Below are 12,424 nucleotides of genomic sequence, written 5' to 3' on the forward strand. Positions count from 1 at the left end.
ACATTTTAATAGACCTGTTTTGTCTCTCCCAGCAGATGAGGCAAATCCATATGATTATGCACTTATGATTCGCAAGTGTTTATTATCAGCCACTTATTGCGAAAGCTACTATCAGCTAGACCCGACAAAGGCTGTGGTTAGTAGCTTCCCCTTTAAGACTCTGTGTGGTTCAAGTTGAGGCCCACAAAGGCAGCGATAAATAGAAGTTGCACACGCAGTGGAGAAAGGATGCACTTTATCGTTTTCTCACCCACAAAACACGTTGCTAAGTTCCACATCCTGTTTGTCGTATCATCGCTGTTATCTTATCATGGCATGAGCATGAAGCTTTTGGTGTCAGTCTGGCATCAGGAACACATTACTCAGACAAACAATAGCTGAATGAAACTTGTAATTTTGTGCACAGCAGAGTTACAGAATAGGGTTCTGTGTAGTAATTCCCTCACATACCCATAGATAACAGAAAATGTGCAGGTTGCAATTCCCTGCCCTTATGTAACAACAAGAAGCTGCTAGTTCACCCCCAGGCCTGTAAGGCTACAGGCTACGTTGGGTCTCTCTCTCTACCTCTCTTTTTCTCTCCGACACACACACACACACACACACACAGTAATAGTACTATAATATGCTAGCTCATGCCTGAAGTGGTTGATAGCTCTCTTCTTCAGAGAGCAGGGCTATAGGGGCTGTGAAAGTAAACAGCTCGGATCAAACCAACTCTCAGCTCCCTTTGAAGAGTGGGAGACAATTACGGAGCTCAATGGTGCAGCCCAGAGGTGGTTAACAGCCTAGACAGGCAGACAGACAGGGATTGATGCCCCGTAAGATCTAGAGAGTCTGTTCCTCACTGACTTCACTGTACAGTCACATCCGAGGCGTGCTGCATCCTAGCTTAACATACATGTCAGAACACAATGAGTTCTGCCCCGAGGCTGCGATAAACACACTGTACCTGGAAGAATTTCTTCCTCAGTATGCAAGATTCAAAACTATTATGTGGATTTCACCGCAATGCATTTCAAGGTTGGAGCAGATGGGGTCAAAGCTTTGTGTGGGTGGACAGTTCTTCCTTCAATGTTTCTCCAACAGACTAGTAGTGCTTTAGTACTAATTTCTATCTTCAGGATAGATAAATGCTATATAGCATAAACTTTTATTAGACAAGCCTTGTGTGATCTCTGTGCTTATGCGTGACTAAGTGCTTGTGTACTTAAGTGTGTTATATGTTGGAAAATTTTACTTTGAGTTATCTTCAACATCATTTCTACAGTCACTGTGATAAAGATGGCAACAACAGACAAGAAAACCGCACTACTCTGTGTCCAGTGTGAGTGAGAGTGTGTCACAATGGTGCAGGAGGTGAGCTGCAAACTGTAGCTTAAAAGCTCGAGCAGCACACTTGCTCTTATAGTGTAGGAGTTTTAGAACAAGCTCTCCTGGCCCTTACTTTCCTGCGGGATAACGTAAAGCTAAGTCCATATAGAAGCTGCAATTTCAGGCGGCTTGCACCACCTTGACTTAGTAAACAACAAGATGCAGAAAAGAGTGGGAGTGTAACAGCCGTTAGCTATTTTTGTTCCTCAGCACACCACAGTCAAATTAGTTGCCTAAATGACATATTTGCCAGTTGATGTGTAACAACACCAACAAAAGAGCCTTTTGAACTAAATATACTGCTTATGTAAAAGTAGAATTTGTCCTTGGTGGCTGTGAGATAGTAGATAAATAGATTCAAAAACTGTGTTTTTTGTTGTGCACACTCATGAATATCGGATAAGATTCTTTAAAAAAAAAAGAGATAAGATCAAAACAAATATATTTATATTTCCTGGGAGAGGAAAAATGCCTCTTTGAGATGTTTAATGGCTTTCCACCCTCTTTGGGTGTGCAAAAGGGAAACAATGTTGGCTGGTGTCTGATTATCATATAATTCCATCTGCGTTAACAGAACGGAACAACAAAGCAGCAACAAGAACCCTTCTGCCCCACACTCATTTACTTTTTTGTCCTCCTGGGTGAGAAGAGGAGGAGAAAAGCAGCGTGTCATTATCTCCATCAACAAACTCAGACAGCGGTACAAGTGGTGATATGATGTAATAATGTTTGCACACAGAGCGGACAGATAGAGACAACGTTATGAATTACTGACATAAAATGCTGTATTACATGTATCTCAACTGACCAACTGCAGGGTTTTAATTGTACGCACACAGCATGATTGACACCCACACACATGATTACAAATGCTGCTCGCCCAGAGGCTAACACGTGCATGTGTGGACACACAAAAACTCACTGTACAAGACCCTGGCTTGGCTGGCGAGCTCATCAGTTAGCTCAGTTAGCCATGGAAAATATCAGCCTTCACATACACACACACACACAAACTGCCAACAAGCATCAGCACTTTACACCAGTGTCTCTCTCAAAGGAAACCATTACACTGCAGAAACCCACGGGAAGCCGAGGTAGAAAGGGGATTTTCTCAAGCACTTTTCTCTCTCCCCGCTCCCTCTCAAAAAAAAAAAAAAAACTTACACTAAGCTACTTTTCCAAGAGAAAAAAAAGATTACAGTCAGCCAAGCGTCTAATTCACCTGTGACCCAGTAATTCATTTGGCTGATAATCTGCTATTGCAGGTGACACTAACAATCACTGATATGATGGGTAGAGAGGTGAGGGAGGGTTAGGAAAGGTATGGGTTGGGCTGATTGGTGAAGGAGATATTTGATTAAATTCTCAAATGAATAATGCATTATGAAATTGATCCAGACAAATCCCACCTTGAGGAGATTGGAGTAGGATTATACAGGGAACAGTTTGGGGGAGGTTACAAAAAAGAGAAGGTTTCCTGGAAAGGTACACTTCAGCATCAAGTGGTTATCTGGTGCTTTATAAGGCAATTTGCCAGGAACCGTTATTATGCATGTCAGCTACATGCAGATAGAACATACTGTACATTCACAGAGGCAGATTATGTGAGATATAGCCTCAATACATTGTACATGTCCATAACCTTTTCTATCCAGTGGCCTTGAGAAAACGCCAACCGCAAGCAGTTTTAGTTTCCCTTCGCATTTATTTATTTATTTTTGGAATATTTTACAGTTAATTTCATCCTCGTATGTGGGTGAGGTACAGCAAAACATACTGAAAATGAATATCCTGTTATAAATTTTATGAATATCATTTATACAAAGGATTTACAATATGTGGCCTTGTTTTTTTCATTTTATGGTCATTTCTCTTTTTTCATTGTCTCCATCTTTTGTGCATGCTTCCATACTTTCAACTGCACATCGGCAGTGCTTTTATGTTTTAATATGCATCTAAGTGTATGTATGCACATTATCCATCTGAAATGTTCTGTTATTACCTGCAAATGTGATGTCTTCTCTGCAGGTGTTACAAAGTGTACAACTCTGAATACTAATAAAAATACGCTTAATTCACTGACACTCAACTAACCGTTTCCACTAAGCCTTCCTTGTAATACTTGTACATAAATAGACAGTTTACTGTTGTACTTCACTTGTGTTAACTTGTGGCTTCACCCTGGAAAGAAAGGGCGTCTCCTCATGGCAACAGAACCAGACATCTGCTCAGCAGTTTTTAAAAGTAATTAGCTTCTCTGCTTAGATTTAGTTGGTTGCTTTTAATGAGCGTGCACTATTCCAACAACTATTTTCACGAATGATTGCATACACCCTCACAACAAAACCTAGAGTGCACTTAATTTCCAACAATTGTAAATATTCATTGGCACAATGAGTCACTTTATTGAAGTGCATGTCAACACAGTGCGGGGAGCAATGTGGGAAACCAAAGCAATTATCTGGTGCCTTCCTAAATACTGTAAACAGGAGTTTAAAGTATTGTCAGCCAATGAAAATGATATTATTACTGTGAGAAAGCACTTCAGAGGTTCAGGCTTTTTTTAGGAGCTTGAAATGTTTTCTAACACATTGTTCCTTTGTGACATGTTGCGTTGCTAACAGCCTGTCCGCGGGGCTTTTCAGATGCCATGTGAGACATATGTAGTGTTAACCTGACATGGCCGAATGAGTGCTCAGTTGTCAATAAAAATGTTTTACAGTGTTTAAATTTTCTACGCTTTAGGGACAAGGACCATTTATTCCCCCTCAATTTTCATCTGTCTAGCTCCAACACTTTTACAACTGTGCTAAAGTTAACAGGGTTTTCTTTTTAATAAGAAAAGGCAGACAGAGCAGTGCTTTCAAAGCTTTGAGGGCAATCTTGCCTATCTGTACAGTTGAAGAAGCACTTTAATTCATTACTATGTCAAATTTATCTGTCTTATGAAAGGCAAATCCTATTCAGGTTTGGAGGCTTGCCATAAAGTATATATTCTGAATTCATAATATTAAAAGCTGCCACAGTTTCTTTAATGATGAGCTTGATTTGTGGGCCGTGTCAACAAACAAGATAGACTTGAAATATCTCTGTTATCCATACATTCTTTTCCATGTAATTGGCCTCTACTAATCCATGTGCAGTACTTTCCAGTTGCTTTAATGTAGCTAAAGCAAAAAATCCACCCAAAGTGAAAGCTTCACCGATTATCATATGTGGCAAAACAGGTTGCTCTCTCCTTTCTTGCCTGTTTTATCCTCTCACTGTTGCTTTTCATGGGGCATGAAACACTGAGGGCACTGGCAATAGTAATGAGGGCACTGTTAAAAACAAAATCAGAGGTTCAGTAATCAAGTGAATAATTAGCAAGGCTGCCAGAGCACAGAAATCCTAACTTAGAGAACATGTTAAAATTAAGGAGAATTTATGAAAGAGCATTTCTGAAAACACTCAGTGAAACCTGATGGGTATAAGGCAGATAAAAGAAAGGTGTTTCCTGGATTTGGAGAGGCAACTGGAAGTTCATAGAAGTGTAACTGTGCAATCCATCAAATGCACTCTTTGTTGCCTGCCCGGGTGGGATGGGAAATTAAATGCACATAAATGAGCATAATTTATGGCCAGTTGGAATGGGTAAAATGTGCGAGCGGCTAAAGTGGGACTTCTGTGCACAGTATATCATATCATAATCACAGAGACTGCAGCACTTTCTTCTGCAACGAGTCGGGGTGTTATTACACATCATAGCTGTATGCTGAAATCCTTGTTTTTCTCATACACACCCACAAGTGATGCCCAAAGCCATCCTTTGAATTTCCCACTGTTATGATCTATTCCCATCTGTGTGGCTCAGCTCACTTGCTATTGTCATGATTGAGAAATGTCAAACCTGTCACCATCCATGGCGCTCACACATCTTTGTTTTGATTGGCAGAAGTCACACCTCTGATAACTTTTCACAAATGATTTCTCAAGTGTGATTGGCTCAAAGATCAGGTCTGAAAGCCTGGGTAGAATTTACCATCATGGACACTTTTTGATTAACCGCTTTAACATGAAGCAACAGTATCTTCAACGCACTTTATTTATAGGATTATTGTGTCGGTGTATTCTTAGTCAGTAGTTCAATCCCTACACCCCACAGTATAAATCTGTGGAAAAAGTAAAAGAGAAACACTTCTCACTTCCCTCATTTTCACTAATGTGGTGCCCTTGGTCAGGGCCCTTAACCCTCAACTGCACTAATGGAACTTCTCAGTGGCCAATAGATCAGACTGGTTGTACTGGGCAGCTTCCAGGTGTAAAAGTGTGTAACTGTGTAACTGTAAGCAGGTCATTCGTCAAAGAAGGCACTGCTTTCAGTGACCACCCTAATAAATAATAGTTATAAATATGCTATACATGGTTTATGACACATTTTATGAAGTAATACTTTGATGCAAGGTTCTGAGAGCACAAAGACAACGAGATAATCCTAGAGGAGGCTCTATATGTATCCTTATATTTTGGAGGAAAAAACTTGAACATACCTAATTTAATCAGGCAAAGGGTTATATATTGATTATATTTGTCACATTTTAATACAGTGTGTTGACATAACACTAATTGGACAAGAATGTATGCATCCATTGGCATGGCATGCATCCATTACACCACCGGGCCTAACACTAAAATAGTGTTTATACCCCTTATAGCCAAAGTAACAGTACCATTAAAGTATCTTCAATTTTCTGCTTGGCAAGACTGCCAGCGAGCGAGAAAGCGAGAGAGGTCACTAGTTTGACTCATTTTAGTACTGCCGACTTGAACAGCAGTACTTTTCAGCACTTGTGACATTGGATGACATTGCCACAATGACGATGAGGGAAGAAAAGTGGCCATCAGACAAGAGACAGTCCTTATCTGAGGACTGTTACTCTCATAGGTTATCACTGCTCAGCTGTCCACCCTATCACTACCAAGACGTTTCTTGGATATCTCTGAGATTGGTTCTTGTAAAAGTCAAGTCAATTTTATTTGTATAGCCCGATATCACAAACAACAAATTTGCCTCAAGGGGCTTTACAGTCCGTACAGCAATACAACATCCCCTGTCCTTAAACCTTTGATTCAAATGAGGAAAAACTCCTTTAAAAAAAAGTGTGTTTGTGTGTTTCTTTCTGTTTATCTGTGTGTGTGTACACAAGCATGTTTGTGTATGTGTGTATGTAGCTCTCTCTCACTGTCTGCTGTGTTTCACTGTCTGCTTCCATACCCCCCCCCCCCCTCCCTCTCTCTCTCTCTCTCTCTTTCTGGCAGTAAACTCCTGCACTTACAGAAAATTTCCACCACATTGACACTCATCCAACTAAAAGCAACTGGCTATGCCAAAAATATGTCAAGTCACTGCCTTTTACACATCATGATTATTGACAGGCCAGGATTAACTGAGGCTGGGATTCTCCATACATCAGCAGTTCATAATTGGAGCGACAATTCACCATGGAACAGTGGCTGCTCAAACTGCCTCCTGAGATGTGGCTAATATCTGCCAGTCAAACAGTCCTCAAATCAGGTAGACAGCAGAGGAAGAGAATCTGCAAGGATCACAACAACACAGCATTATATAAGGTATGGAGTGGCTGAAAGCTGACACAATCAAGAACCAGGTTTTTTTTTTATTTTAGCAGTTAAATGTGGGGGTGGGGGGTAATAAAATAAAACTTTAACTGCCTTAATGATCAAGTGTTCTGGTAAATTTGGTATCCATAGAAACTGCCAAACAATTAGTACGTTTTAATCAAATCTTTGTTGCCCTCAAGGCCTTAGGTCCCTGAAAAATCTGGCAATTAATTTCATAATTCAAAAGGCTCAATGGAAAATATGTATGCTTAGGGCAAACACTGAATCATGGCTGAACAGCACATGGGTTTTTTTTTATTAAGTAGATATTTCATTACAACTCGAGAACTTGAAGCTATAAGAAAATTTACTCTCACAAAGCAGTATAAACCATAAAAAATAGTGGTTTGTATAGACTTGTCTTGTGAACACAATCCTACTCAAAGGTAACAGATATCTAACAGTAGGAGACAACAGTAAATCATCTGTATTTGTACAGTCTACATGAAATCTTTCTCAAACAAACTGCCAGACCACAAATGGTTATGTAAAAAGTGTGGGTTGGCTTTTGCCAGTGTACAGGCTTGTCTGTCTACAGAAATGTTTTACCAGAGAAGATTAGAAATAGTGAGATTCCAAAGCATTTTTTTTGTAAATTATGGTTTGCCAGAAGCTAATCACAAAACAATCATGTACAGTATATCAAATTCAGAAGTGCTGGATTTAGCAACATCTATATTCAAATTTGTCACATAGCTGCATTTGTTAAAGGTGGGTTTTTTAGTTACAAGTGTTTTTTGTATATGTCAGTTGGATTTCAAGCTAATATTGCTAACAACCAAGACCTTATTCACATTATATCATGTGGTAAGTAATTTGACAATGTAAGTATGTAAACTAAAATTTAATTCACTTTCAACACTTTTTCAGTTTTTTATACTCACAGAATTTCTAAATTTCAAAGTTTTCCCAATGCTAAGCAGGTTTCAGCTAATGTTCCACTTAATTCCAGTAAAATTGAATTTGCTAATCTCCAAGTAACAAGATATTTTGAGTACTAGTGCTATATTTTAAGTGCTATTGATTAATAATTTAGCAGCAAGCTCACTGTGTTGGCAAAGCAGGTGTAGCTTACAAATTAAAAACATGGGTAGCTAAGACAGGATTTAAGCTAACGTTCAGTTCAAGTTTACTTGTAACACAATATCATACAAAAACAATTCAAAGAGAAGAGTGATAGAATAGTAGAATATAAGTTATAGCATAAATAAAGACAGACAGCATGCACAGGCTAACAGTTCACAGGCTAACGGGCTGTTAGCGCTGGGTGGATGTGATGGATTTTCAGATTAGTCCAGCACTGCCATAACTTCCCCTTAAGTATCTTGTTGCACACCATCTGGTCTCTCTGTGTATTTGTTCACTGATAGCATAATGTTTCCAGAGTACAAACAACTTGAGTGAGGCCATCCTCTTCCTGCCCCTAAGTCACTGTGGCACGTTGAATCCCCTACCACCCATGGAGACAGAGAATACATAGGCTGAAAGCATGTAGACTACAATAATAATTTTGCATTCACATTTTCTTGCAGATGTATGATGTTAAAATAAACTGGAGGATGATGATAAAATAAATATTCTATTTGTAAGGCATCACAATGCAAAAAAATGCATCTGAAGGGAAGTGTTTTATAACAATATCAGATTCTTAGAATGAAAACTCAATGTACCCATCCTTAATTTGTACAGGAGGTTAACTGAGCATGGTCTAATTTGATTTGAACTAAACAGTATGTACGTGTACATAATGAAAAGTGCTTTTTTTCCCACCATGGAAATTTTTGAATATCATATTTGAACTGGTATGAAAAGGCAGCTTGTGCAATTGGGGACAAAAGCCATGTCCCAAATTGGTAAAACGCTGATTTTTGGGTCAGTGGTTAAGGTTAGGATTAGGGCAAGTCTCCAGGAAATGAATGCAAGTCTATGTAAATACCCCAAAAGTGACTTAAGTGTGTGTGTGTGTCTGTGGCAAATGGTCAAGCAGTTTGAGATGAAATTTTGATCAGTTCTCTTTCCATTGCCCTCTGAATCAAGGATATCTTGCTCTGTCCTTTTAGTGCAGATGGTGAGTGTGTGTGTGTGTGTGTGTGTGTGTGTGTTCATCAGGCTGCATGTGGCGGCCAGAAGAAGAAATGGCCATTATAGTAACACAGTAAAAACCCCTCTGCTTGTGTTTTATTTGATTGAATACATTTTATGGCGGCTTTATGGAAATGACCGGACATGCTCCATTTTCCTGTTTTACTCAGATGAGGTCTTTTGTTTGTTACACTACAGTGCACATCACAGAAACCAATCAAAATTCCTCACCACGGCCAGTAATAGGAATGCAAACTGAAAACTGCATTACACGTTCATTCCAGATTGCAGAGAGCAAAGGCAGGATAAATGTGGTTGCTGTGATTAGAGAGAAGAGCTCTTCCAGAGGCAGCTGTCCTATCCCTTCATACCACGAGAACACTCAGTAATAGGTTTGTACTGACAACAAACCACAGGTCTGTCATTAACGGGGTGTCTTCAAGCCTCTTCACAGATGTAAGTGAGCACAAGCGTGATGCACCCAATACACACAAATAATCTTATTTGCCTTTTTCATATGCTTTGAGCTCAAGGCTTTCTATTTACGTTATCTCTCTCAGATGAGCCATGCTCTGATTCCTGATGAACATTGACTGGCTACTAAGGTAACCTGAAAGGTGGCTCTGACCACATCTTCCACTCCAATTCAATTTAGGTCAAACCTTCTTTATACAATACAATACGATATGATATACTTTATTGTCCCCTTTGGGAAATGTTTCTTGAGCTCAGAGTCACCGCATTTAACAAATATCATTGTACATTTTACATTCAGAGTATGTACGCATGTGACACAGTCAACCAAATATTAGTATTCATACGTACATGCATTCAAGTGCCATAAGTAAAAACTTTAAAACAATATATTGCACAACCCGTCTTAACAAAGTCCCTCTGGGGACTATGGCCTCTATGGCTCATATTATGTCCTTACTGTTTAAGATGTTAATAGAAGAATGCACAAATGAGTTTTTAAAACAATTGAGTCGCCACTTGGGTACTCTATATTGTCTGCCAGAGGGTAAAAGCTTGTAGAGTGGAGGGCAGTGGATAGATCAGCCAGTATTCTCTGTGTTCCTCTGAGCACAGACTGCTTGCATATAAATTGAAGGGACTGGTGTTCTTTCTTCCCTATGACCTTCATGGCGGTCTGTACAAGACGGGCAAGCCTAAATTTCAACTGTATGGAGAGGTTTACTATATCATGCCTGTATCCCATACCTGATTAGGCTCTCAAAGACTGCCTGGTAGAACAGATACATATGTTTCTGGTCAACCCCATACACTTTGAGCCTTCTAGAAAAGTACAATCTCTGCTGTAGCCTGGAGCATAAGCTGTAGATATGGTCTTGCCAGGTAAATATGTTATCAATATGGACACCAAGATTCTTAGAGCTTACCGATAATGAGAGTGTTGTGGATAATCACCAAGCTGTGGTCACCTACTACCCTAGTGTCAAACACCATCACACCAATGTACAAAAATTTATATCTCAGAGTAGTAGGATGATGTATCATTGTCTATGTACAATAAACTAAGGATAGCAGTGTCATCAGAGAATTTAAGTTTATGGTTATCAGGGTGTATGCTCACATACTCATTTGTGTACAATGTGAAAAGCACTGGAGAGCTCATACAACCCGGGGGGGCACCTGAACTGATTGATTTGGGGTCAGAGAGGGTGTTGTTGACCTTTACCTGCTGGATATGATCTGCCAGAAAAGAGAGGTACCATTTAATAATAAAATGGTTGACAATGTTTCATTTTCTGAATCAACGGTTAAGGCTGAAGAGTGTTAAAAGCTGAACTAAAATCAACAAAAAGCAGGCGTGCATAAGCTTTGTTGTCTTCCAAATGCTTAAGAATCAGTGTTTTAACAGTGTGAACCTGTTAACACCATCATTAGTGCCCCTCCTCTGTCGATAAGCATGGAAAAGATCAAACAATGGATTTATATCTGTTTTGATTAAGGAAACCATGTATTTTTCCAAGCATTTCATCACAATTGAAGTTAAAGCTATCGGACTATAATCATTGTCGTCAACTGGACAAGATTTCTTAGGAACTGGTGTAATGACAGTATTTTTCCAGAGAGCAGGGACAGTGTGTGAGTCCAGTGACTGTTGGAAAGTAGGGCACCGTGCTGGAGTCAACTCCTCTGCAAAAATCCTTAGGTATAAAAGTCTACTTTATACCTCCTGAAAAAATGCTCAGTGTGCTCTTCTCTAGCCTGTATTTGAAATGTAATCATCATTTTGTGCTTTCGACCATGACAGCAAGAGATGGTTTTCTCTCATCCCGCATATAAACAGCGTTCGAGACAAGATTCAGCAAATTAGTTATACTTTGAATGGACTTTGTTTAAGTTATTATGCACAAAGATTTGGCTGAGCCTATAATAAAATTGCTTTAAATGAAGCAATCTCTGTGAAGTATACCTCTTTTCAGCCACAGTGAATTTTTCTTGATTCAGTGATCAGAATGCGAGGTGCCCCTGGGAGCCATTCAAAGTGGAGTTGCAGGTAAGACATCAGTGACAAAGTAAGGCTAGCCTGTCATTCTTTGACAACTAAGGCTTGGGGGGGTGGGAGGATCACTTACACCTGAGAGATATCTAACCCGGTCATACTCCTTCTCACACCTCTACTCCCTCACTTATCGTCCTCTCAGCCCTGTGCGTGTTCTCAAATATTCATGACCACGCAGCCAGTGTCATCTTAGAATATCTAAATGGGAAGCCTAAGGCAGAGGGAAATTATCCTACTATGAAATTCTCTGGTCCTCTACGAATGTTAAAGCAGTCATCTATAAACCTTGCTCCATCAGTTTCCTCCCCCTCACCATTTCAATTTCTTTCCCTCTTATTTCCACTCCAAAACTCTTATGGTGAATAGACGGCATGGCATGTCAGACAAAACGGCAAATTTGCAAGTTTTTTTTAATGTGAGCTATCTGCTCTCCACTGCGGTAAATCAGCTTGTGGCACAACATCTGCTATATGAGCTGAAAGTGATACGTAAAACTTCTGACAGATGATTTTAAAACATATACACAAACATAGCAAATTGCCACCATGCTTGCTCTCTCTCTGTCTCAAAAAAAAACCAAAAAACAAACATTAAATGATTGAGCCTTGACTGAGTGATTCCTGATCTGCCACTTAAGCGACTGGGGGCTGACGCATTGTGCCAGCTCATGTTCAGGGTCATGCCTGTGTCACTTAAAGACTCTCTAATGAGACCCAGACAAGCATGCTGTGTAGGGCTGAGCAAGGCTGAAAATCTAAAAGCCACACAGCACGAAAG

General features: G+C 39.7%; 1 protein-coding gene across 4 annotated transcripts in view; it reads right to left on the reverse strand.

The window, feature by feature from the left end:
- The window catches only part of inpp4b (inositol polyphosphate-4-phosphatase type II B), a 263,968-nt gene that overhangs the window by 111,987 nt on the left and 139,557 nt on the right, over positions 1 to 12,424 (reverse strand). The gene's annotated exons all lie outside the window — the stretch shown is intronic.

This window comes from Thunnus thynnus, chromosome 3, assembly GCF_963924715.1.
Source record: "Thunnus thynnus chromosome 3, fThuThy2.1, whole genome shotgun sequence".
Classification (NCBI taxonomy): Eukaryota; Metazoa; Chordata; class Actinopteri; order Scombriformes; family Scombridae; genus Thunnus; species Thunnus thynnus.